Source organism: Palaemon carinicauda, chromosome 18 (genome assembly GCF_036898095.1).
Source record: "Palaemon carinicauda isolate YSFRI2023 chromosome 18, ASM3689809v2, whole genome shotgun sequence".
In the NCBI taxonomy this organism is placed as follows: Eukaryota; Metazoa; Arthropoda; class Malacostraca; order Decapoda; family Palaemonidae; genus Palaemon; species Palaemon carinicauda.
The window spans coordinates 50,598,079-50,620,867 of record NC_090742.1 but is presented as its reverse complement, the minus strand read 5'-3'; the positions used below and the strand labels follow the sequence as shown (position 1 = coordinate 50,620,867).

General features: G+C 41.4%; 1 protein-coding gene across 4 annotated transcripts in view; it reads right to left on the bottom strand.

The window, feature by feature from the left end:
- Window positions 1-22,789, bottom strand: part of LOC137657816 (uncharacterized) — a 514,523-nt gene that overhangs the window by 487,831 nt on the left and 3,903 nt on the right. Inside the window, exon 1 of one of the 4 annotated variants that reach the window (XM_068392349.1) lies at window positions 16,687-16,769. The exons of the other annotated variants lie outside the window; for them this stretch is intronic. The gene's annotated coding sequence lies outside the window, so the exon portion shown is untranslated. Of the gene's footprint in view, window positions 1-16,686; window positions 16,770-22,789 lie in introns of those variants that run through there. 4 annotated transcript variants of the gene reach the window in all.

Here is a 22,789-nt window from a genome sequence, read left to right as displayed (position 1 = left end):
ACCCTGACACGCAAGGGAAGAACCCCCGTGGGAGGCAACCCTTTGCCCTGAAGGGATCGTTGTCCGTCAGGAGACTGATGTCCGTCGGAGGACCGTTGTCTGTCCGCCGGGAGACTGATGTCCGGAAGACCGTTGCCCGTCGGAAGACGAGGTCAGAATGCTGTCTATCTGCACCAGGGGCGGAAGATCAAGAAGAAGGAGTTGTAGGCTGCATACGGAGATTCAAAAAGGCGCCTCTTAGCACCCTTATAGGGAGATGGGAGGCCCTTACGACGTAGCGGACGGTGAGCCTTACGGCGAAGGCGGCCAACAGCAACAACAGCAGAAGAGTCCTCTGAAGAGGAGTCTCTATGAGTGTACTCTCTCGCGAACGAAAGAGAAACACTTCGTAGAAGAGACGGGTCAGCCAGTGACCTAAAAGGAGCTTTCCTCCGAAGAGGGGCTCCTGCAGTTGCCCAGCCCCATGAGCGTAACTGCAGGTGCGACCGCTCAGCACCAAGAGCATAGTGGCACGAAAAAAAGGCAAGAGAAGAACCCCCCAAAAGGGGAAAAACTCAAGCCTGGACAGGAAAAACTTCCCTCGGAAGGAAAGTTACCCACCCAAGGAGGCGAGCCTCCTGAGTGTTCTAAAATGAACTGGAGAGCTGTCAATCGTCACGGGAGTACTGTACTTCCAGGAGAAGGAGACACGACCCTGACGAAGATCTATAGGGGAGGCAGCAACAGCCGAATCCCCAGGCCTCAACAAGACAGCTCACTCCGTTGTCACATTACAGAAACGAACTAGATCGGTAACTGTAAAAAATTAAACAAAAATCATTAGTTAACATTCATTCCCCCGGGAAGGCTCCGAAGAGGAATCCCGAGGGAAAGGAACACAAGAATTACACAACAGGCACGTGCCCCCACAACCACTTACACTCACGGAAGGAGAGCTGTAACCAACACAGAATTATAACAATTATAATTATGTAACTATGTAATTTAAAAATGAATGAACATTAAAGAAAGAACGAAAACCCCGAAAGGAATCGTTCTACAAAGCAGAAAAATCAACAAATACAATTAGATTCATAAACTAATTGAGACAAAACGTACGGCGTAGCAACACCCCCACACGGGAAGGAAGCTACAAAGGCGTATAAAAGTAACGTAGTAAAAGGGTGAACGACCTCAAGAGAGAGAGAGAAAGACCGAAGTCAAACTCGATCGCGACCCATGAAATTACACCATGGTGGCCTAACTGCCGAGGGCTCCACGGAGATATCGTACACTACACACACAAGCACAAACTCTGAAAAGGAAACTTACTGATTTCTATACTCAAATATATACATAAACATGAGAAAATGTTTACATATATATTGAGTAAAAGAAAAGTAAGTGATTAAGTAAAGACAAAACAAACAATGGCTGCCAAGCGAGGACAAAGAGAGACGTCTGTCCATGTCCGAGCCAAAAGTGAAAGTGAAGCAGTTCACCGGTGTGTGAGGGGGGGGAGGGGTAGCTAGCTACCACTCCCCTACCCCCCTGCTAACTAGCGCGGGGGTAATACACCCTCGTTAAATTCTAATGGCTCGCCATTTCAGCTACGCTAGAAGGTAAACCCAATGTAAATACAGTAGCGTGGTTTGTATTTCGGTTACGGAACAAACCACTTTTGGCACTAACACTGGCACTCTTAAGAATATTTACGTCGGACATAAGTTGGTTCCTGTCCGTAGCAAGCAACTCAACCCTCACTCCAAGGGCTTGTATAGCACTCATCATATCTTTAAGTGAGGGTTCAGCGGTAACAGTAGGAGGTTCATGAACTACCACTAGGTTCAGAGACACGGGGAGAGGAAAATTCTCTAGATCGAGAAGAGCTTCTTCTAACCCTATCTCATTCTAACTTACGAGTGTATCAATCGAAATCGAGCCACTCACTTCCAGATAACAACAAACATTCATCACATTGATCCATTAAAGAACAAACTTTACCTCTACATTTAGTGCAAATAGAGTGAGGATGGATAGAGGCTTTAGGAAGGCAGGTTTTACAGCCTTTCACACTTTCTATAAACTGGGGAAGGGTCAGCCATTTTGGAAAATTCCAGAGAGAGATCAATCAAGCAAAGGTCAAAAACACATCAAATCAAAAGAGTTCAAGAAAATCCGTAAGTAAATCCAATCAAGCGAAAGCCAATTAACCAAAAAACAAGTACTTCACCAAAGATACTGCAAAAATCGAAGGTTAAGACGAGCGAATGTTCCAATGATGTCGCCAGCAATGGCGGCAGGGAAGATCTGAGGATTCCTGGAATGGTTCCAGATAACTGACAAGTGGTGGCGCCAGTAATACACCTATCTATCCAATCTACGATTGCCGCAAGTTTTGAATTTTCTGCCGTGACGTCAGGGACGTAAGCTATATATATATCCACCGGCTAAGTCAGATGTTTAAAACAAACAAATAAGCGAATGCCAGAACCCGAAAATTAGGTATACATCACCAAAATACTTCCAAAATCCAGGTTAATCACGAGTGAGTTCCAATACATCTTGCTTGCAAGAACGCAGGGAAGGTCTGAAGTGATTAGAATAGTTCGGCCTGTCTACCGCAAGGCCGCTAGTGTACACCAGGCATATCTGCGATTGCCACGAGATTTTGAATTTCTGCGGAGCGTCCAATTGACTATAGCCATTTTTATATAACCAGCGGGTAAGTTTCATGTTTAAAAACACAAAACATTTCCAAATTTGTCATCTGTTCTGCCACCAAATATGACAAATTTGGAAGTATTATTATTATTACTTGCTAAGCTAAAATCCTAGTTGAAAAAGCAGGATGCTATAAGCCCAAGGGCTCCAAGGAAAAAAGCTCAGTGAGGAAAGGAAATAAGGAAAACTACAAGAGAAGAGGAGAGAGGTTAGATGACCTAACAGATTCAATCATTGATGGGCCGGTAGATCTTCCCGTCTGAGGAAGGGTAATGCCACTTCTCTCAACCTGTGAACTCTTTCGTCTGATGGGAAGATTTTCTGTTGGACAGCGTCTATTATCATACCGAAGCATACCAGTCTCTGCGAAGGAAGCAGTGATGACATTTCAAGATTTATCAAGACCCCCAGATCCTGACAAAACTCGAGAAGCATGTCTCGGTGACGAAGAAGGGTTGTCTCAGAGTCTGCCAGAACCACCCAGTCATCGAGATATCTGAGGAGATGAATGCCGTTCTTGTGAGCCAAAGATGATACTAGGGCAAACACCATAGTAAAGACCTGAGGTGCTGTCACGAGACCGAAGCCGAGAACCTTAAACTGGTATGTAATGTCCTCGTGTATGAATCTGAGATACTTCCTTAAAGGCGGAGAGATTGGAATCTGGAAGTATGTGTCCTTCAGATCCAGTGTGCACATGAAGTCCCTTGGTCAAATTGCCTGGAAGACCGTGTCTGCCGTCTCCATCCTGAACGGAGTCTGTTAAACAAACTTGTTCAAGGGAGAGAAATCAATGACTGGTTTCCAACCTCCAATTGCCTTTTTCACCAGAAAAATTCAACTGTAAAAGCCTGGAGACCCGTCCACGACCTCTTGGAGAGCGCCCATCTGCAACATGGTCTTAACTTCAGCCCTGAGGGCCAGCTCCTTTGCGGATCCCTTCGTATAGAAGCTTAACGGGACTGGATCCCGAGTCAGAGGAGGGAGAAAGAGATTGAGTGAACGGGACACGATACCCTATGGCGATCAACTTGATCGTCCAGGGATCTGCCCCGTGATACTGCCACCTCTACCAGAGGCAGTGCAGGCATCCTCCCACAAGTGGTTGGTGATAAGGATTGCCGTTCTTAGCAGGAGTGACCACCTCTGCCGCTCCCTTTAGTTTCCTTCTTCCCGCTGAAGGACTTGCTCCCTTTCTGGCCTTTGAACTGAAAGGGATGCTTCGACACCTAAAAAGGTCCAGAGGACCTCCACCTTCAAGAATGGAATTCCTCAAGTGTGAGACTTCCAACTTCGGCAACTGGTTGTGGAATTTCCCTATGATGGTATCCCTCCTCTCGAGTATGGCATTCGCCTACAAGTTGACGACGTGGTGCAATAAAAACTCAAGAGTTCGGGTACCCGACAATAGGAGAGATTCCAAGGGCCTCGTGGACTCCTTCGAAAGATCGTGGGAGTGCACAATGTAGCCCAATGACCACAACCATAGGTCGAGCCACAAAACAGCCTGTATGGTATAATTTGAGCCTCTCTCCACAGTAATATCTTGAGATACGAATGCAATAAGATACTATTTTTTTTTTAAATACGACGATACATTGTATCTATATTTATGCCCTAAGATACGACAATGTTTTTGAGATACGATTTCAAAAATCGCACAACACCATCGGTAGGTGGCAGATATTCGTTCGGCTACCAGAGTTGATCAGTCAGAACGCTCACTCGGCACCCGAACTTCTCTTTCCCAGTGTGTTCGTTGTTGTCGTATAGAAAAAGTTGTGTTGTTGTGTGTTTACGATTCTCATGTGTTTTCCTTTATATTATTAACATTTATTAACATTTATTGTGTGAACCATGGGTCCTAAGTCTAAGGATAAGAATGGGGATAAGAAAACACCAAGAAAATTATCTCAATGGAAATAAAGCATTAGATAATAGGAAAGCATGAACGAGATGTTAGAATCTGTGATTGGGCCACTGAATACGGCCGCAATGCATCCATCATATCTGCCATTCTCAAACAAAAGGACGCAATAAAGAAGGTGTAGCCTTCTAAAGGCGTAACTATTATGTCAAAGTTGCGTTTTGGTTTGCATAATGAGATGGAGCGCCTACTGATATGGATAAAGGAAAGGGAACTGGCTAGTAACTCGGTTAGAGAAACTATAATTTCTAAAAAGGCTGTTGCCATCTTCAATGACCATAAATGGGATGCAGCTGAGGAGGGAGGAGAGTCACTGCAAGGCACTGAAGATGAGTTTAAAGCCAGCCGTGGCTGGTCTGAAGATTTCAAAAAACAAACTGGCATCCACTTAGTCGTTAGGCATGGCGAAGCAGCAAGTGCAGATGTGAAGGCTGCTGTAGAATTTATTCAACGCTTTAATTCTCTTGTTGCCCAGGAAGCCTACATACCTCATCAGGTATTAAATTGTGAAGAAACAGGGCTATTTTGGAAAAAGAAAATGCCAAGGAGGACCTATATCACCGCTGAGGAAAAGAAGCTTCCCAGACATAAGCCTATGAAGGATAGGCTTACTCTCGCCCTTTGCGCTAACGCTACCGGTGATTGTAAGGGGAAGCCGTTGTTGGTGTACCACCCCGAGAACCCCAGGTCCTTTAAATCCCATAAGGTGTTGAAAGAAAAGCTACAGGTCATGTGGCGTGCTAATATTAAGGCCTGAGTAACACGGCAGTTCTTCATCAAGTGGATGAACCTAGCCTTTGGGCCTGCTGTTAAGAAATACTAACAGAAAATGGTCTACCGCTTAAATGTCTCCTTCTGTTGGACAATCTCCTGGTCATCCTCCAGGTCTTGAGGATGACATCTTGGATGAATATAACTTCATTAAAGTGTTGTATCTGAGAGCCAACACGACATCTATCCTTCGGTTTAAGGACCAACAAGTGATATCGAATTTCAAGAAACTCTACACAAAGCACCTATTCAAACGGTGTTTCAAGGTTACTGAAAACACCAACCTCACTTTAAGAGAATTTTGGAAAGATCATTACAACATTGTAATCTGCCTTAAATTGACCATCTCTCCTGGCAAGGTGTTACCAGGAGAACCTTGAACTTAGCCTGGAAAAAGCTATGGCCAAGTGTTGTTGCCAAGCACAATCAAACACCAAAATTACCCATTGAAGAGGAAATTGTTTCTATTGGTCATTCCATGGGGCTGGAGGTAGATGAGGCGGACGTTGCGTAGTTGGTTGAAGAACATGCTAAAGAACTCACAACGGAGGAGCTGAAGGAGTTACAAGAGATTGCCCACATGGAGGTGATGCAAGAACTCAGCAGTGAGGAGGAGGTCAAGGAAGAGGAGGTGCTAACTTCAAGAGAAATTCATGAGATCCTCGGCATGTGGCAAAAAGTATCTCATTTTGTTGAAAAGACACCCTGAGATATTGCATACAGGGAGAGGGAGTGCTTATTATAATGATACATGCCTAAACCACTTCAGAAACATCTTAAAAAAAAAAAAAAAAAAGGAGACAAAAGCAGACCTCTCTTGATTGCTTTCTTATAAAACAACCACACAGTCCAAGTGATAGTGGAAATGATTAGCCCATGTAGGCGGGGAGTACAACTCTATTTTTTTTTATCGTTAACATTTATTATATATCAATTTCCGTGTCATTACTGTTGTATTTATCTTCCTTTAGTTATTGTTGAGTGTAATTTGAGCATAGCCTAATTTGAGCCTGATTTGGGTAAATTTCTTACCCTTGGAATGGATTAATTCTGTTTCTTTTAATTCTAATGGGAATATGTTATTTTCATTAGTAAAATAAATTTTTGAATATACTTACCCGATAATCATGTAGCTGTCAACTCCGTTGCCCGACAGAATTCTAAGGGAGGGATACGCCAGCTATCACTATACTAGAAGGGGGTGTACTCACAAGCGCCACCTGTGGCCAGGTACTACAGTACTTGTTGTTGACGCCACCTCACTTTTTCCTCGGTCCACTGGTTCTCTATGGGGAGGAAGGGTGGGTCAATTAAATCATGATTATCGGGTAAGTATATTCAAAAATTTATTTTACTAATGAAAATAACATTTTTCAATATTAAACTTACCCGATAATCATGTAGCTGATTCACACCCAGGGGGGTGGGTGAAAAACCAGTGTACAAGACTAAAGGATAGCTAAGTATCCCGTATTTCATATAATCAGTTATCCACAATAACAATGAAATAATAAGTACCTGGTAAGGAAGTCGACTTGAACCGTTACTCTGCCTTTAATAAGATCGTCTTCCTTACTGAGCGCAGCGTTCCTCTTGGAAGGCTGAATCAACTCAAAGGTGCTAAAGTATACAGGGCTGCAACCCATACTAAAGGACCTCATCACAACCTTTAACCTCGGCGCTTCTCAAGAAAGAATTGACCACCCGCCAAATCAACAAGGATGTGGAAGGCTTCTTAGCCGACCGTACAACCCATAAAAAGTATTCAAGAGAAAGGTTAAAAGGTTATGGGATTATGGGAATGTAGTGGCTGAGCCCTCGCCTACTACTGCATTCGTTGCTACGAATGGTCCCAGGGTGTAGCAGTACTCGTAAAGAGACTGGACATCTTTGAGATAGAATGATGCGAACACTGACTTGCTTCTCCAATAGGTTGCATCCATAACACTCTGCAGAGAATGGCTCTGTTTGAAGGCCACTGAAGTAGCCACAGCTCCCACTTCATGTGTCCTTACCTTCAGCAAAGCAAGGTCTTCTTCCTTCAGATGAGAATGTGTTTCCTAATCAGAAGCCTGAATAGTAAGAAACTGAGTTCTTAGAACTTGGAAAAGAAGGTTTCTTGATAGCACACTATAAGGCTTCTGATTGTCCTTGTAAAGGTTAAGACCTTTTTAGATAGTACCTAAGAGCTCTAACTGGGCAAAGTACTCTCTTCAGTTCATTCCCCACCAAGTTGGACAGGCTTGGGATCTCGAACGACTTAGGCCAAGGACGTGAAGGAAGCTCGTTTAGCAAAAACCGAGCTGCAAGGAACATGTAGCCGTTTCAGATGTGAAAACAATGATCCTGCTGAAGGCGTGGATCTCACTTACTCTTTTAGCTGTTGTCAAGCACACGAGGAAAAGAGTTTTTAATGTGAGGTCCTAAAAAGAGGCTGATTGGAGAGGTTCAAATCTTGATGACATAAGGAACCTTAGGACCACGTCTAGATTCCAGCCTGGAGTGGACAACCGACGTTCCTTTGAGGTCTCAAAAGACCTAGGGAGGTCCTGTAGATCTTTGTTGGTGGAAAGATCCAAGCCTCTGTGGCGGAAAACCGCTGCCAACATACTTCTGTAACCCTTGATCGTAGGAGCTGAAAGGGATCTTACTTTCCTTAGATATAACAGGAAGTCAGCAATCTGGGTTACAGTGGTACTGGTTGAGGAAACTGCATTGGTCTTGTACCAGCTACGGAAGACTTCCCCTTGAGACTGATAGATTCTGAGAGTGGATGTTCTCCTTGCTTTGGCAATCGCTCTGGCTGCCTCCTTCGAAAAGCCCCTAGCTCTTGAGAGTCTTTCGAAAGTCTGAAGGCAGTCAGACGAAGAGCGTGGAGGATTGGGTGTACCTTCTTTACGTGAGGTAGACTTAGAAGGTTCACTCCTAGAGGAAGAGTCCTGGGAATGTCGACCAGCCATTGCAGTTCTTCTAAGAACCATTCTCTCGCGGGCCAGAGCGGAGCCAACCAACGTCAGCCGTGTCCCTTTGTGAGAGGAGAACTTCTGAAGTACCCTGTTGACAATCTTGAACGGCGGGAATGCATACAGGTCGAGATGGAACCAATCCAGCAGAAAAGCATCCACGTGAACTGCTGCTGGGTCTGGAATCGGAGAACAATACAACAGGAGTCTCTAGGTTATCGAGGTAGCGAACAGATCTATGGTTGGCTGACCCCACAGGGCCCAAAGTCTGCTGCAAACATTCTTGAGAAGGGTCCACTCTGTGGGGATGACCTGACCCTTCCGGCTGAGGTGATCTGCCATGACATTCATACCGCCTTGAATGAACCTCGTTACCAGTTAGCTTTCGATCTTTAGACCAGATGAGTAGGTCCCTTGCGATCTAGAACAACTTCCACGAAAGAGTCCCTCCCTGCTTGAAGATGTAAGCCAGGGCTGTGGTGTTGTCAGAGTCCACCTCCACCACTTTGTAAAGCTTGCAATTGATGTGAAGTGTCCTTTGCTCCTGATTCCATGTTCCCGAGCATTCTTGTCCGTCCAAAGTCGCACCCCAGCCCGTGTCTGATGCGTCCGAGAGGAGACGGCGGTCGTGTTTCTGAACAGCCAAAGGTAGACTTCCTTGAGAAGAAAGCTGTTCTTACACCACGCGAGAGAAGACCTCCTCTCTTCGGAAACAGGAACTGAGACCGTCTCTAGCGTCATGTCCTTTTTCCAGTGAGCAGCTAGATGATACTGAAGGGGGGGGAGGTGGAGTCTCCCTAACACGATGAACAGGGCCAGCGATGAAAGTGTCCCTGTTAGACTCATCCACTACCTGACTGAGCATCGGTTCCTTCTCAGCATGCTCTGGATGCATTCTAGGGCTTGGAAGATCCTTGGGGCCGACGGAAAAGCCCTAAAAGCTCGACTCTGAAGATCCATACCCAAGGAGACAATGGTCTGGGATGGGACGAGCTGAGACTCCTCAAAATTGACCAGGAGGCCCAGTTCCTTGGTCAGATCCATAGTCCATTTGAAAATCTCCAGACAGCGACGACTTGTGGGAGCTCTTAAAAGCCAGTCGTCTGACGGAGCCGGACACAAGATCATGGTACTGCTGCACAGTCTGTGAACTGTCAACCATGGCAAGCGAGGAAGTACAGTGACAACCCGAATCTGTCTAGACTGTCTGGGTCGTACAGACAACTCCTTATCGGGTTGCTGAGGTTGCCGCACTGCGTCACAACAAGTCACTTCTGCTGGTTGTTGAACGTCTTCCCCGTGACACATTGACTCCGTAAACAAAAAAATCCTCTAACAAGGACTAAGCTTGGACTGCATGTCTTGCAACACAGCTCAAGGTCTATGGGAGCAGGTGTGGTAACAGACGGGATTAGCGACTGAAGTGGAACCATTACCTTCCCTGGAAGCATGTTATGCTTAAATAAAAGTCCATAGGAGGCTACGCAGCTAAAGGCTCCCTCCAAATGACAGAGTCCTCAAAGGAATATCAGAAGGAGGGAGAAAAGAACTTTCTCATCTACAGGGACCATATCCTAGAAAAGCTAAGTTCTCTCAGTGAGGGTTTCACTGGTGCAAAAGCAGAAGACTAGAAGGCAACGTTATGAAACTGCTTGACAGTCTAGTGAGTTGGCAACAACCAAAGATGTGTGACTGAGAAGCATGCGGTAAGGTATGCAGAGCATGTTGTATGCAGAGTATGCTGTATGCAGAGCATGCTGTATGAAGAGCATGTTGTATGCAGAGCATGCTGAATACAGAGCATGCTGTATGCATAGCATGTTGTATGCAGAGCATGCTGAATGCAGAGCATGCTGTATGCAGAGCATGTTGTATGCAGAGCATGCTGTATGCAGAGCATGCTGTATGTAGAGCATGTTGTATGCAGAGCATGCTGAATGCAGAGCATGCTGTATGCAGAGCATGTTGTATGCAGAGCATGCTGTAAGCAGAGCATGCTGTATGTAGAGCATGCTGTAAGGTAAGCAGAGCGTGTGCATGGCGTTTAACATTTCTCAGAAATTCCATGACCAGTGCTAGAGTGCTTTATGCATGCTTGCATGGGGTTTTAATATCAACATAATATTTACCTTACATTCATAACTCATGATTCATATTTTTGCCATATTTTGCGATATTGTTAAAAATATATTGCAAGGAATACAAATATATTTTATAAGTAATACAAATAACCTCCATTATCATAATGTTTGAAAATGGAGGTAAGGTATGCTGAACAGCAGAGTCAGAACGAGCTGGAACAACAATAGTTGTGGTATCCTCTTCAAGACTCTGTTGAGGGAACACCTGAGGCTCAGTCTGCAAAGGCTGATCAAAGGAAGTAGCAGAAGGTAGGCGCATGGGTGGAGGAGGCTGACTCCTGGCATGAGTGGCTGAACTCAAGGGTTGCGCTTGCTGAGTGGTTGGCGGATGCGCAGTAGCAAGTTCCTGAGGAACGAGTTGAGGTTCCTGCGGTGTGAGCTGAGAGCGAAAAGGTAGTGGCTGCGCAGAACGCAGTAAAAGTCTCGCAAGTTGAGGCTCCTGAGGCGCAAGGCTAAGTGCTTGCCTTGAGGAGGGTTGAGCTCGCTGCAGCGAGAGCTGAGGAGACTGACTCATGGATGGGAGAGGTTGTTGTACCTCAATCGAGTGTTGCCTCACTGGTGGAACAGCAAGTGGAAGCGGAGGAAGAGAGGTATAAGCCTCCTGTTCCCATTGCTGAGGTTGCCTTAAGAAAGGCGGAGGGAGCTGCACACCACTGGGATCAGTAAACTCATAACGTGGCTCAACATCGTACGCCTGGCAGGCGGTACTGCGGTCAGGCGGAGCGAGCGCAGGCGGAGGGAGCGCAGGCGGAGCGAGCGCAGGCGGAGCGAGCGCAGGCGGAGCGAGCGCAGGCGGAGCGAGCGCAGGCGGAGGCGCAACCTTCTCAGCCCGACACTCACGCATCAAGACCGAAAGTTGTGACTGCATGGACTGCAGTAGAGTCAACTTGGGGTCGGCAGACACTAAGGTCTGCTGAGGTAAAGCCTTAACAGCAGATCTGTTGCGGCAGAACCTTACTCCTCTTAGGCGGAGTGCATTCAACTGATGACTGAGGAGAGTCAGAGCTAACCCAATGACTGCATCCGGGTTGTTGAACTCTAATTTCGTACGTCTGGCATAGGTCTGGACTTTACGTTTAAGAGGTCTTGAGACCTGAGACCAGCGTTTTCTCCCCTAAATTTCTTCTGCAGACGAGCAAAATAAGGGCTCAATCGTCTGCGGGTGGGAGTGACGGTCTCGGTAAGACACGCCCGCAACCACCGAGGATACTTCTGTGCGCCGATCAAGGCCTGCTGAACCCTTATGCCCTTCGACATTGCTTCTCCCCTGTCTTGGGAGCTTGCAAGAGGTCCCGGACTGGGAGGACGACTGGCGCGCACAGAAGTACCCTCACGCACAACACTGACACACTTTGCGCTAATCACTTATCATATTGATTTTCTGTTTGCACTTATTTCACTGAACTCGAAACTTTAAGTGGTTTGTACCTGAAACACGCAAGTCTATCCTTTCTCAAAAGTTAGTAATTGCGAAAACAGAATTACAATGTAACAGAAAAATCTAATGAAAGATAAATAATTCAGTGGCTGGAAAGAGACTAAACACTAGATCATTCTAGAAACGTTTACCTTCTTCCCTTAAAGAGACTAGGGAGAAGAGCAAAAACGATAACAACGTTACTCGCTTGAATGAAACGTTTATCCTCCTCTTTCTCCCTCCGTCTCTATCTCTCTCTCTTGACTTAGAACCTGAGAGAAGAGCCCAATCATATATATCGTTAAAACATATTATTGTTAAAGGAAAAAACTGAAATATTTCCCAAAAGAAAAGTTCCTTTATTAGGATTAAAACCATTAAGTTAAGAAAGAATGAACAAAACGCTAGACACAGTTACTCTTACTGCAACGTGAAACCGTGAAAATCTTTCTCTATCGTAACGATAGAGCGCAAGTTGAACGTTCTGAACGTCAACAACTGCAGAGACAAAACAAAACGTTAGTTCAACTTTGAAAACAGTACGAGACTATCAAAGAAATTCTTTCAAAGACATTAAAATAGCATAATATGTTAACAGGTAAAACCGAAATGACGGGCTCAATGTTAGTTAACTTCGGTACCAAGAAAAGACCGCCTACTATTAGGAAGGTCGAATATAAACAAATATAAAAATTAATTTTAATAAGTTTATAATAAAAGGAAGTTAATCGAAGAGGCCTATAAGAGGCGGAGAGATAAAAAATAAATCTATAACTTTTGTTAAGCAAAATTAAGAAAGAGAGTCTATACTCTCTTAGACACCAACACTTCCGTCTAAGGGAAGGGTCGGCCATTTAAAGGTGAAAGAGAGTTCATACTCTCTTCGTCACCATAATTAATCAAATTATGTAATTCCAAAAGCTAACTAAGCTAATATAGAAGTTTCCAGTATAGCGAATAGCTATGCAAATTTTAGAGAAATACTTCACCAAACCGTGAACAATATTCCAAAATCATAAGCGTATCCAAGAACGTCTTGCCGGAAGCACGACAGAGGAAAAAGTGAGGTGGCGTCAACAACAAGTACTGTAGTACCTGGCCACAGGTGGCGCTTGTGAGTACACCCCCTTCTAGTATAGTGATAGCTGGCGTATCCCTCCCTTAGAATTCTGTCGGGCAACGGAGTTGACAGCTACATGATTATTGGGTAAGTTTAATATTGAAAAAATTATTTTGATACAATTTTTCTTAGATACGTCGGCAGTCATGGAACGAATTAAATTTGTATCTCAAGGTATTACTGTATATTGAGGAGCTCAACTGTCGAGAGGGAGGCTCTCAAAGCGGAGAGGGTTCAAGCCTGAAGACCCTTCGTCAAAGACTCCAATGACGGGTCGACAGACATGGTGGAATGTGGTTCCCCTCGATCTCACAGTACTTCTTTTGTAACACAAAAGGAAGTGACAAAGACTGTGAAGAGGAACCTGCCCTCAAGAAACGAGAAGTTCCGGCTATCTGAGCGATAGCTTTCCTCTTGGCGGCTGTCAGGCCTTTAAACCAGAGCAGGGCTACACTGATCTTAGGGGCTTTTGGGTCTCAAAGATCTCATTGAGAACCATCTACTTCCCTTCCTGGGTGGTGGTACCAGGAGTAGATAGCCTACTGCTAGCCCTCATACAAGAGAGGACCTACCAAAAGGTATGCTCCGACTGTCTTCTCTCTTGTTCCAAGTGAAAGTTTGGACTAGCTGCCCTCGAAAGATTTTCGTCATCCGTATCTAATGAATTATCTAGGTAAGGATACGGCAGTCTAAGGGGGGTAGGTAAGGATATGGCAGTCTAAGGGGGGTAGGTAAGGATATGGCAGTCTAAGGGGGGTAGGTAAGGATATGGCAGTCTAAGGGGGGGTAGGTATAGATACAGCAGTTTAAGAGGGGTAGGTAAGGATACGGCAGTCTAATTCTGAGGGGGGTAGGTAAGGATATGGCAATCTAAGAATATAGGTAAAGAAACAGCAGTCCAAGGGTGGTAGGTGGGGATATGGCAGTCTAAAGGGGGTAGACAAAGATACGGCAGTCTAAGGGGGTAGGTAAGGATACGGCAGTCTAAGGGGGGTAGGCAAAGATACAGCAGTCTAAGGGGGGTAGGTTTGGATAAGGCAGTCTAAGGGTGGTAGGTTTGGATAAGGCAGTCCAAGGGTGGTAAGTAGGGATACGGCAGTCCAAGGGGGGTAGGTAATGATATGGCAGTCTAAGGGGGGGGGGGGTAGGTAAGGATATGGCAGTCTAAGGGGGGTAGGCAAATATACAGCAGTCTCAGGGGGGTAGGTTAGGATACGGCTGTCTAAGGGGGGTAGGTAAGGATACGGCAGACAAAGTGGGATAGGTAAAGATAAGGCAGTCTAAGGGTGGTAGGTAGGGATGCGACAGACTAAAGGGGGTAGATAAAGATACGGCAGTCTAGGGAGTGTAGGTAAGGATACGGCAATCTAAGGGAGGTTAGATAAGTACACAGCATTGTAAGATACTAGTAATGATACGACAGTGTAAGGGGAGTAGGTAAGGATACTGCAAGATAAGGTGGGGTTGCCAGGGTCCAGCCCCTGGTAGGTAAGGATACAGCTCCTAGGTTAGGGGTTAGGTTGTGTGGGAAACATTTTGTTAGGTGGGGTTCTTATGTTTGTTTCCCTTGTAAATGGTAGTTTTTTAGTCATAAATTTTGAAATTATGATATATCTTTTGAACTGGATTTCATGTGTTTTTATGTATTTCTGACCATTATCATCGATAGAAATCACTCGTTTTTGGCATTTCGCCAACCAAAAATTCCAGTTTCCCACTGTGGTCCCAATAATTATTTTGGTTTAAGGGGGTCCATAAACTTATGGAACCCTTGTAGTTGGTTGAAACAATAATAAATTGTGGGTAAATATCTACTATAACACAATATTCATGATTAAGAAAATAAAGTGATCCTGGTGTATCTATAAGTACTTTGAACTATTGATACAAATAGTTGGGGTAAATCTCTATTTATCAAATTTAAAGTTAAGCACAAGAACACCACCTAACCTAAGGTTTCCCACTTAATGTAACCTAGGAGTCATTTCCTTATCTACTTAGCTACACATGGAGGGGGGTGTTGTCTCCTACACCCTTCTGGAACGGTAAATTTTTACAAGCACTTACCAGGCCATAGGCGATATTTGCCATTACAAACAACATCAGCTACACATTTCAGTCACTTTTTCTTCTATGCACTTTTCGGCGGAAATGCATAATTAACGAGTTATTCAATATCTTATTTTTAATATTTGTTAAAAAATGGACAAGTCATTCGACATATTGACTCCACAGCAAATATTGTCATCTGAGCCTCTTTGCACCCTCGCATACCCATAAGTAAGTAGTCCAATATATACTAATATTTTCCTCAGCCAATTTTTTTTATTTGTTTCATTTGTATGCATGTCTTTTACATATTGTAATTAATGGCCCTGGTAAGTCATAGTAAAAATTTACCTCTGGAACAACCAACCCCAGTACAAACCGCTATATACTTATCTTGCCTTGAAAATAAGTCTCAACCCTGTCTTTGTCTACTAATTGGCTTCAAACCTAGCAAGGTAATAATAAATCACATTTCATAAAAAATAACTTAATCTCATAATTTAGACATAAATAGTCTCTCCCCAAAAAGAACATCAACTTGACACCTGTTCCAACTAACTACCTACACCATAAATGTAGGTTTCATGTATCTGGCTATAAATTATCGGGGTAAAGTTGTATTGTATTACAGGGTGTGATTTCGAACAGAAAATATATGTTTTCCTAAAGTGAATAACGTGATTTAACCGAATGCAACAGCGCCTCCAAAGTTTATCCAACTATACTGTTTTGTATTTTCCTCCGTTTATTATACATTCAAGAAGGTAATGTATAGAGAAGAAAAGGCTTGTTTTACAATTATATATCGTTTCCCAGTATGTTTTCCCCATCCAAAACCCCAAGTTCTCCATTATCGTAGGATAGATATATATATATATATATATATATATATATATATATATATATATATATATATATATATATATATATATATATTTCTGAAACTATTCATTTGCGACGGGAACGAGTGTCATTTTCAAAGAGAGCGTAATTTTTTCTATAAGAATAAGTAGTTTTTTTTCCTAGGTTACATTGCCCTGTAGTACACTACAATAATACTATTATGGGAATATCATATATTTGAATTTTTTTTATAGACACTGATATTCAGTTTTGTTGTAACTTTATAGTTTTGGAGTTCAAGTGTCGACTACCATTACATAAAACCTATGGATTTTTGTCATATCGAATCGTTCAAAATATATAGATACACAACGTACCAGTCTTCTTTCCCCAACATAAAGAAATATACCGGCTGTGGTCCTCCTCCTATGCTAGGTAGATGCATAGTAAGGGTGCGGTAACATATTCTTTAAAACTAAAGCATTATGAAACTGCAATTCAACTCTAATAATCCAATGTCCACATCTATACAGAACTGAAGAGGATAATGTATGTTTTGGGCAAGTATACCAGAGTATTTTAACATTCCCAATTACGAGAGCCTCTCCTATCAAGCTAAACCAGTTTTCAAATTATCTCTTGTCAGAAACTACACCAATCCTTAACATATAATCACTATCGGATCTATACCTATAATATATATAAAAATACAACGTTACATATCCAATGAAGGAAAAATATGCAATATTTACCGTCATTGAGTCGTCCTAACATTTAAACTTCACACCACAACAAACGAAATCTGAATTATCTGACTTCTACCAAAATTATTAGTAGTCGTTCGTCTAAGCGCACATTGAGGTAATGTTTCTCATTACATACATACATTGTGCATGATACTTTTAAGTTTACCTTCCTGCTATGAAATGTCATGATTGCATTGACTTGACAATTAACAAATACGTTGCATGATATTCTAATTACTTAAAAATTTATATAACAAACAAAAATTGTATAACCTACAGCGTCCAAGGTTTCTCCGTTATTGACCTTAAGATGTTTTAAATTTTTTTACTCAAAACTTCTCGCATATAGTTTATTTATTTCCTTTCCTCGCTGGGCTATTTTCCATGCTTTAGACCTTGGGCTTCCATCATCCTGCTTTTCCAACTAGGGTGACGGTGTTTATTTCTTTCAAAGTATCCAGGACTTGGTTGTTTTTAATATATAGGCCTATATATATATATATATATATATATATATATATATATATATATATATATATATATATATATATATATATCATCCTCATCATCTTCCACGCCTGTTGACGCAAACGGCATCGATTAGATTTTGTCAGTCGTCTCTATCCTGAGCTGGTTATCATCCAAGGCCAATTCTATTGGCCTTGTTATCATCTATGAAATGTTGCTTTTATATATATATATATATATATATATATATATATATATATATATATATATATATATATATAAATATATATATATGTGTGTATATATATATATATATATATATATATATATATATATATATATATATATATACTGTATATATATATACATATATGTATATATACATATATTTATATATATATATATATATATGGTGTATATATATATATATATATATATATATATATATATATATATATATATACACTACCTGGATGATAATTCTGTATAGAAACTTGTGATAAACTGTGTATTTACCAGGATTGACTGCTGCAACTCCATCTATTAAAACTTATCAAAAGTAAAACTTAAGAAATTACAAAATATAATAAACAGAGGAGCAAGACTGATAAAGGTGACCCACCTAGAGAAAGGGTCACCCTTATACTAATGAATTTACACTGGCTGCCGATTAAAGCGAGAACTGAATTTAAATCTTAAATCTACAAAATCTGTTGGATTTTTTCATTGTCATACCACGATTCATGTCCATAAACTAACACCCATCTCACTATACTGATATATAGGCCAGTCTGATTTTTATATGTAAATTCAGGCGATGTGATCTCCAAATTTTACTTAACCTAGCCATTGTCTGTATTAGAGATCATAGTTCCTGAATATTTAAATTATTCCACCTCATTAGCCCTTTCTCCTTCCAATGATATTTCATCTTCCTTTGCATATTCCGTTATCACCATCTCTGTCTTTTTTTTTTCTATTTATCTTGAGCCCAACCTCATGTGATATTTCATGCATTCTGGAGAGCACACTTTTATGAGTCATGTGGTGTTTTGCTAATATGGACAGCATCATCAGCATACTATATGTTCAGTAATTTCCTGTTACCAATCCAGTTCAATCCTTCTCCACTATCCCTAACTGTTCTATAAATTGCAAAATTCTTGAGGAGAATAAACATCATAGGTGACAACACATTCCCTTGGAGTACTCCACTGTTCACTGGAAATTCATTTGATAGGACTCCATTAATATTAACTTTGCACTTGCTATGTTCATGAACAGACTTAACCAAATTTACACATTTAACATGAATTCTATAATAACACAGGGCTCTCTACAATATTGGCCAGTACACAGTATCAAAGGCTTTTCCATAGTCTACAAATACCATCAAAAGTTAATTTCTATATTCTACGCATTGCTGTACTACATGTCTTAAAATGGAAATTCAGTCAGTACAACTTCTACCTCTTCCAAATCCTGCTTGTTCATCTCTCAGCTTTTAATCAATCTTTCTCTATAGCCTCTTTAGAATAAGCATACTATATATTTTCATGACAACTGGTGTAAGTATGATGCCTCTGTAATTATTGTAATCAGTCATATCTCCTCTTTTTTTGTCATTTTCACCAGCACTCCTAGCTTCCATTCATCAGATTTTGCCTCTTCATACCACATTCTACAAAATAATCTTGTAAATATTCTGGGGATCACTTCATCTTCGGCCAAAATAACCTCAGCAGTTATTCCATTATATCCAGGGGCTTTCCATCTCTTGAGTTTTTAATGATAGATTCGACTTCAAACACACTGAATTTATTCATGGGCATATCAAGGTCTTCCTCAGCTTCTGATATAGATTATATGAACGCATCATAATGACACAAATATCTCCGAATGTTGAAGGAAAATTATCACCTGACCAAGCAGGCTTCTGACCAGACCGATCATGCTGCATTCGGGTTCTGAACTTAACTCAGTATATCAAGGATGGGTTTGAGAAGAAACAAATCACTGGGACAGCTTTTGTAGACCTTATATTTGCATACAACACGGTCAACCACTGGGCGCTCCTAAAAGTGGCCCGAATAGTCGAAGATGCCAACATAGTATGAATTATAGAGTCACTCCTTGCTAATCTATGGTTCTTCATGAAAATGGACAGCAAGAAGAGCAGATGGAGGACCCAATAGAAAAATCCCACAAGGTGCTGTACTGGTTCCCATTTTGTTTAACATTTATATAAATGAACAACCAGAGTTTCAGGATATACGAAGATTCATATGCACAAATGACCTCTGCATTGCCACACAGTCACAATCAGTTGAAGAAATAGGAATGAGACTATCAAGAGCTTTATCATCTCTCTCAGTATACTATAAAAAATGGTACCTCAATGCAAACCCAAGCAAAACGCAGGTGTGTGCATTCCACCTTAACAATCACGAAGCTAACTAGAAACTAAAGATCATATGGGAGATATGAGAATTAGATGCCCACCCCTATCCAGTATATCTAGGTGCTACTCTTGACAGAATTTTTAGCTTTAAAGAACACACAAACAAACTAAAGAAAAAAACTGTCCACAAGATTCAACCTGATTAGCAAATAAGCCAACACCAGCTAGGGAGCCGATGCAAAAAACCCTAAGCAAACAGCTCTAGCAGTCTGCTATTCTGCTAAAGAATATTGTTCACCAGTATGGGAAAGATCATGCCCCGCAAAGAAAGTGAATCCAGAGCTTAATAGAGCCTGTCGAGTAATCACTGTCATATTGAAGGCAACCATCTCTATAGACTGGCCAGTATTGCACCACCTCAAATTCGACGAGATGCTATTATAAAAAATGAAAGGGTCAAACAGATGAATGATCCAAGGCATCAACTTTATGGATATTGGGCAACAAGAGGGTGACTAAAATCAAGCAAAATCTTTATGGCTGGAGAGTGTCCTGAACATCTAAACCAGGCTGCCTGCAGATTGATGAAATGAAAGGGAGTGACTGTGATTCAACCAATGAAGCACTGCCTGGTCCTAGCAAACACCTACCTTATGGAAAATCCAAAAACAGAAAGGAGTGGACTACCTTAAACAGAGGAAGATCCAAGGTCAGGAAAATAGGAGAGAAACTTCAGGAGTGGGGATATGTCATCACTGTTTATTGCCCCTGTGGTGAATCGCCCCAGACCATGGACCACATCCTCCGCTGATGCCTACTAGCAACTGGATGTTCTGATGTAGACCTCATCATCCTCTCCTCCTATGCCTATTGACGCAAAGAGCCTCTGTTAGATTTAGTCAGTCCTCTCTATCTTAACCTTATATATCAATACTTTTCCATTCATCATTTCCCACCTCACGCTTCAGAGTCCTCAGTCATGTAGGCTTGAGTCTTCCAACTCTTCTAGTGCCTTGTGGAGTCTAGTTAAAAGTTTAGTGAACTAATCTCTCTTGGGGAATGCAAAGACCATGGCCAAACCATCTCCATCTACCCTTCACCATGATCTCATCCACATATGGTACTCGAGTAATCTTTCTTATAGTTTCATTTCTAATTCTGTCTTGCCATTTAACTCCCAATGATCTTCCAAGAGATTTGTTCTCAAATATACAAAATCTGTTGGAAATGGTTTCCTTGTCATACCAAGACTCATGTCCATACAGTAACACTAATCTCACTAAACTGATATATAGCCTGATTTTTAAATGTAGTTTAAAGTGATTTATTTCCAAATTTTACTCAACCTAGTCATTGCCTGATTGACTTTTTCTATTTTTCATTAAAATCAAATCCTAAAGACCTTGAATTACAGCTCCTAGTTCCTAATTATTGAAATTATTCTTCTTCATTAATCCTTTTTCCATACAATGATATTTCATCTTCCATTGAATACTCCCTTCTCATCATCTCTATCTTTTTTTTCAATTTATCTTGAGCCTAAGCTCATGTGATATTTCAGGAATTCTGAAGAGCAAGCATTGCAAATCCTATGGTGTTCTGCTAATGAGGACAGCATCATCGGCATACTCTATGTCTGGTCATTTTCTATCACCAATCCAGTCCTTCTCCACCCTCTCCAAGTGTTCTAAGCATTACAAAATCCACAAGGAGGATAAGCAACATAGGTGACAACATATTCCTTTGGAGTACTCCACTGATCACTGGAAATTCATTTGATATGACTCTACTAACATCAACTTTGCACTTACTATGCTCATGAACAGACTTAACCAAATTTACATATTCAAGAGGAACTCCTTAATGACCAGGACTTGCCATAAAATTGGCCGGTGTACACTATCAAAGGTTTTTTCATAGTCTACAAATGCCATCAAAAGTGAATTTCTGCAGTCTACGCATTGCTGTACAACGTGTCTTAAAATGAAAATTCGGTCAGTACAACTTCTACCTTTTCGAAATCCGGCTTGTTCATCACTCTTTCGCTTTAGTCTCTTTAGAATGAACGTACTATATCTTTTCATGAGGAAAGTGTGATGTTTTAGATCTTTTTTTCTTTTTCAACAACACTCCTAGCCCCTTTCATTAGGTCTTTGCCTCTTCAAGTCACATTACAAAATAATCTTGTAAGTATATTGGGAGTCACTTCATTTGCAACCAATATCATATCAGCAGTTATTCCATTTTATCCAGGAACTTTCCATCTCTTAAGTTTTTTAATGACAGCTTCGACTTCAAACACACTGAATTCATTTATGGACATATCAATGTATCAACAGCTTTAGCTATATCAATCAAATTATTTCCTTCGTATTTCCTATTCATGACCCCACTAAAGTCTTCCATCTAACGTTGCCTTTCTTCATCTTCTGTTGTTATAACAGATCCATCTCTCTTTTTTTTTATGGGTGCCAGTATGGGTTTCTTCTTCTTTGTTCCAGTAGAGATTTCATTAATAATTCTATGAGCAATTCTTACCCCATAGCCACTCCCTGAATTCATAGCTTTGCCAGCATAATCTGCTCTCCTATCTAAATATGTAGATGTACGAGAAACAAATGGCAGAGGCATCCATTGGATACACAATTGGTGCGATAAGATATGATAATGATGAGTTTGCTGTTAACCACTGGATTTCCTGGGTTCTCATTCTGTGGTTGTTGAATTGCGTGTTGTGCGTGAAAACATCTGATATACATATTTTTAATTTGACGTAAAGTGACTTTTATTTGTTTAGGTTTTCATCAAGGTCTATATATGTTAGGTCTGGTCACTGACGGGGATTAAGCCGCTAGAGCCTGCGGGGTGACGTATGCTGGCGGCTTAGTTCGCCACTCACCTGGGTGAAGCAGAGTCAGTCCATACTTGTTAATCGTTTTGATCATTTAATTTGCTGTCATATGCCCACGAAAAAAAAAATATTTCAAAATGCCTAATGTATGTGTTGTTTTTGGTTGTTATAGTAGAGGGAAATAAGATAAAGATATCTCTTTCTATCGCTTCCCAAAAGACGAAAAACTTCAAAAGAAATGGGTAGCCTACACCTCTGTCGCAGCGAATTAGAACTTACCTTTTATTATTATTATTATTATTATTATTATTATTATTATTATTATTATTATTATTATTATTATTACTTGCAAGTTACAACCCTAATTGGAAAAGCAGGATGCCATAAGC